We start from the raw sequence: 5,447 nt of genomic DNA, 5'->3' as shown, positions 1-5,447 counted from the left end.
ACAGGACGTTCTGCGTCCGCCGCTAAGGTCGAGGGTGGCGCTGGTGAACACTCTCAAGGTTCGCTTACACCCAATGAACATAAATACCCACGAAAGCAGCAGATTGGACAGCCGTCGCCGTAGCTCAGTTGGTAAGAGCACCGAACGTGATATTTGGAGGTCGTTGGTAAGGATCCCACCGGCGGCATGGTTGTTTTTCAGGCGCTTTATAAGTAATTTTCTTTAAGCGATTTACTAATATAAGAACTATAATATCCCACTGATCAGCACAACGCATAAAGAAACATTCCCCTATGCACCTTGGTTTCGGTGACTGTTGGCTCCCTTCATACGTTTGTCAAACGGGCCCCTCATTTCCTTTAACTGACCTGCTAAAAGCTTAACGAGGGTCTCGGTTCTGGCAGTCTTGATGGCATAGGTAGCTTAAGAGGGCTCTCGCACAGTTTCCGCCCGCCTCCTTTGATGACGTTCCACGTCACGCTCGCAGTATTGCAGAACGTGCTACGTCCGCCGCTATGGTCGAGGGTGGCGCTGGTGAACACTCTCAAGGTTCTCTTACACCCAATGAACATAAATACCCACGAGAGCAGCAGATTGGACAGCCGTCGCCGTAGCTCAGTTGGTAAGAGCACCGAGCGCGATATTCGGAGGTTGTGGGTTCTGATCCCACCGGCGGCATGGTTGTTTTTTCTGCTTTTAAGTAATTTTCTTTAAGCGATTTATTAATCTAAGTACTACAATATCCCACTGATAAGCACAACACATAAAAAAACATTCCCCTATGCACCTTGGTTTCGGTGACTGTTGGCTCCCTTCATAGGTTTGTCAATTGGGCCCCTCATTTCCTTTAACTTACCTGCTAATAGCTTAACGAGGGTCTGGGTTCTGGGAGTCTTGACGCCATAGGTAGCTTAAGAGGGCTCTTGCACAGTTTCCGCCCTCGCCGTTAGGTGACGTTCCACATCACGCTCGCTGTATTACAGGACGTGCTACGTCCGCCGCTATGGTCGAGGGTGGCGCTGGTGAACACTCTCAAGGTTCGCTTACACCCAATGAACATAAATGCCCACGAGAGAAGCAGATTGGACAGCCGTTGCCGTAGTTCAGTTGGTAAGAGCACCGGACGCGATATTCGGCGGTCGTAGGTTCGGATCCCACTGGCGGCTTGGTAGTTTTTTCTGCTGCTTTATAAGTATATTCTTTAAATGATTTATTAATCTAAGTACTACAATATCCCACTGATAAGCACAACACATAAAAAAAAAACATTCCCCTATGCACCTTGGTTTCGGTGACTGTTGGCTTTCTTCATAGGTTTGTCAAACGGGCCCCTCATTTCCTTTAACTTACCTGCTATTAGCTTAACGAGGGTCTCGGTTTTGGCAGTCTTCATGCCATAGGTAGCTTAAGAGGGCTCTCGCACATTTTCCGCACTCGTCCTTAGATGACGTTCCACGTCACGCTCGCTGTATTACAGGACGTGCTACGTCCGCCGCTAAGGTCGAGGGTGGCGCTGGTGAACACTCTCAAGGTTCGCTTACACCCAATGAACATAAATACCCACGAAAGCAGCAGATTCGACAGCCGTCGCCGTAGCTCAGTTGGTAAGAGCACCGAACGTGATATTTGGAGGTCGTTGGTTAGGATCCCACCGGCGGCATGGTTGTTTTTCAGGCGCTTTATAAGTAATTTTCTTTAAGCGATTTACTAATATAAGTACTATAATATCCCACTGATCAGCACAACGCATAAAAAACATTCCCCTATGCACCTTGGTTTCGGTGACTGTTGGCTCCCTTCATAGGTTTGTCAAACGGGCCCCTCCTTTCCTTTAACTTACCTGCTAATAGCTTAACGAGGGTCTCGGTTCTGGCAGTCTTGATGCCATAGGTAGCTTAAGAGGGCTCTCGCACAGTTTCCGCCCTCGTCCTTTGATGACGTTCCACGTCACGCTCGCAGTATTGCAGAACGTGCTACGTCCGCCGCTATAGGTCGAGGGTGGCGCTGGTGAACACTCTCAAGGTTCGCTTACACCCAATGAACATAAATACCCACGAGAGCAGCACATTGGACAGCCGTCGCCGTAGCTCAGTTGGTAAGAGCACCGGACGTGATATTCGGCGGTCGTGGGTTCGGATCCCACCGGCGGCATGGTTGTTTTTTCTGCTGCTTTATAAGTAAGTTTCTTTAAGCGATTTTTTAATCTAAGTACTACAATATCCCACTGATAAGCACAACACATAAATAAACATTCCCCTATGCACCTTGGTTTCGGTGACTGTTGGCTCCCTTCATAGGTTTGTCAAACGGGCCCCTCATTTCCTTTAACTTACCTGCTTATAGCTTAACGAGGGTCTCGGTTCTGGCAGTCTTGATGCTATAGGTAGCTTAAGAGGGCTCTCGGACAGTTTCCGCCCTCTCCGTTAGATGACGTTCCACGTCACGCTCGCGGTATTACAGGACGTGCTACGTCCGCCGCTATGTAGAGGGTGGCGCTGGTGAACACTCTCAAGGTTAGCTTACACCCAATGAACATAAATACCCACGAGAGCAGCAGATTGGACAGCCGTCGCCGTAGCTCAGTTGGTAGGAGCACCGGACGCGATATTCGGAGGTCATGAGTTCGGATCCCACCGGCGGCATGGTTGTTTCTTCTGCTGCTTTATAAGCAATTTTCTTTAAGCGATTTATTATTTTAAGTACTATATGATCCCACTGATAAGCCATACACAAAAAAAACATTCCCCTATGCACCTTGGTTTCGGTGACTGTTGGCACCCTTCATAGGTTTGTCAAACGGGCCCTTCATTTCCTTTAACTTATCTGCTAATAGCTTAACCAGGATCTTGGTTCTGGCAGTCTTGATGGCATAGGTAGCTTACGAGGGCTCTCGCACAGTTTCCGCCCTCGTCCTTAGATGACGTTCCACGTCACGCTCACTGTATTACAGGACGTGCTACGTCCGCCGCTAAGGTCGAGGGCGGCGCTGGTGAACACTCTCAAGGTTCGCTTACACCCAATGAACATAAATACCCACGAGAGCAGCAGATTGAACAGCCGTCGCCGTAGCTCAGTTGGTAAGAGCACCGAACGTGATATTTGGAGGTCGTTGGTTAGGATCCCACCGGCGGCATGGTTGTTTTTTCAGGTGCTTTATAAGTAATTTTCTTTAAGCGATTTATTAATATAAGTACTATAATATCCCACTGATCAGCACAACACATAAAAAAACATTCCCCTATGCACCTTGGTTTCGGTGACTGTTGGCTCCCTTCATAGGTTTGTCAAACAGGCCCCTCATTTCCTTTAACTTACCTGCTAATAGCTTAACGAGGGTCTCGGTTCTGGCAGTTTTGATGCCATAGGTAGCTTAAGAGGGCTCTCGCACAGTTTCCGCCCTCGCCGTTAGATGACGTTCCACGTCACGCTCGCAGTATTACAGGACGTGCTACGTCCGCCGCTATGGTCGAGGGTGGCGCTGGTGAACACTCTCAATGTGCGCTTACACCCAATGAACATAAATACCCACGAGAGCAGCAGATTGGACAGCCGTCGCCGTAGCTCAGTTGGTAAGAGCACCGGACGCGATATTCGGAGGTCGTGGGTTCGGATCCCACCGGCGGCATGGTTGTTTTTTCTGTTGCTTTAAAGTAATTTTCTTTGAGCGATTTATTAATCTAAGTACTATAATATCCCACTGGTAAGCACAACACATAAAAAAACATTCCCCTATGCACCTTGGTTTCGGTTACTGTTGGCTCCCTTCATAGGTTTGTCAAACGGGCCCCTCATTTCCTTTAACATACCTGCTAATTGCTTAGCGAGGGTCTCGGGTCTGGCAGTTTTGATGCCATAGGTAGCTTATGAGGGCTCTCGCACAGTTTCCGCCCTCGCCGTTAGGTGACGTTCCACGTCACGCTCGCGGTATTACAGGACGTGCCACGTCCGCCGCTATGGTCGAGGGTGGCGCTGGTGAACACTCTCAAGGTTCGCTTACACCCAATGAACATAATTACCCACGAGAGCAGCAGATTGGAGAGCCGTTGCCGTAGCTCAGTTGGTAAGAGCACCGGACGCGATATTCGGCGGTCGTAGGTTCGGATCCCACCGGCGGCTTGGTTGTTTTTTCTGCTGCTTTATAAGTATATTCTTTAAGCGATTTATTAATCTAAGTACTACAATATCCCACTGATAAGCACAACACATAAAAAAACATTCCCCTATGCACCTTGGTTTCGGTGACTGTTGGCTCCCTTCATAGGTTTGTCAAACGGGCCCCTCATTTCCTTTAACTTACCTGCTAATAGCTTAACGAGGGTCTCGGTTTTGGCAGTCTTCATGCCATAGGTAGCTTAAGAGGGCTCTCGCACATTTTCCGCCCTCGTCCTTAGATGACGTTCCACGTCACGCTCGCTGTATTACAGGACGTGCTACGTCCACCGCTAAGGTCGAGGGTGGCGCTGGTGAACACTCTCAAGGTTCGCTTACACCCAATGAACATAAATACCCCCGAAAGCAGCAGATTGGACAGCCGTCGCCGTAGCTCAGTTGGTAAGAGCGCCGGACGCAATTATCGGAGGTCGTGGTTTCGGATCCCACCGGCGGCATGGTTGTTTTTTCTGTTGCTTTAAAGTAATTTTCTTTAAGCGATTTATTAATCTAAGTACTATAATATCCCACTGGTAAGCACAACACATAAAAAAACATTCCCCTATGCACCTTTGTTTCGGTGACTGTTGGCTCCATTCATAGGTTTGTCAAACGGGCCCCTCCTTTCCTTTAACTTACCTGCTAATAGCTTAACGATGGTCTCGGTTCTGGCAGTCTTGATGCCATAGGTAGCTTAAGAGGGCTCTCGCACAGTTTCCGCCCTCGTCCTTTGATGACGTTCCACGTCACTCTCGCAGTATTGCAGAACGTGCTACGTCCGCCGCTATAGGTCGAGGGTGGCGCTGGTGAACACTCTCAAGGTTCGCTTACACCCAATGAACATAAATACCCACGAGAGCAGCACATTGGACAGCCGTCACCGTAGCTCAGTTGGTAAGAGCACCCGACGTGATATTCGGCGGTCGTGGGTTCGGATCCCACCGGCGGAATGGTTGTTTTTTCTGCTGCTTTATAAGAAATTTTCTTTAAGCGATTTTTTAATCTAAGTACTACACTATCCCACTGATAAGCACAACACATAAATAAACATTCCCCTATGCACCTTGGTTTCGGTGACTGTTGGCTCCGTTAATAGGTTTGTCAAACGGGCCCCTCATTTCCTTTAACTTACCTGCTTATAGCTTAACGAGGGTCTCGGTTCTGGCAGTCTTGATGTCATAGGTAGCTTAAGAGGGCTCTCGCACAGTTTCCGTCCTCGCGGTTAGATGACGTTCCATGTCACTCTCGCGGTATTACAGGACGTGCTACATCCGCCGCTATGGTCGAGGGTGGCGCTG

The 5,447-nt window shown here is 48.8% G+C and overlaps 1 non-coding gene across 1 annotated transcript; it reads left to right on the top strand.

Moving 5' to 3' along the window:
- The first annotated feature begins 2,077 nt into the window (after positions 1–2,077).
- Positions 2,078–2,151, top strand: TRNAS-UGA (transfer RNA serine (anticodon UGA)). Its single transcript has one exon. It is a non-coding gene; the product is annotated as a tRNA-Ser (tRNA).
- Positions 2,152–5,447: the final 3,296 nt, after the last annotated feature.

The sequence above is a fragment of the Amblyomma americanum genome, chromosome 1 (assembly GCF_052857255.1).
Source record: "Amblyomma americanum isolate KBUSLIRL-KWMA chromosome 1, ASM5285725v1, whole genome shotgun sequence".
In the NCBI taxonomy this organism is placed as follows: domain Eukaryota; kingdom Metazoa; phylum Arthropoda; class Arachnida; order Ixodida; family Ixodidae; genus Amblyomma; species Amblyomma americanum.
This window is presented reverse-complemented; position numbering and strand designations above follow the sequence as displayed.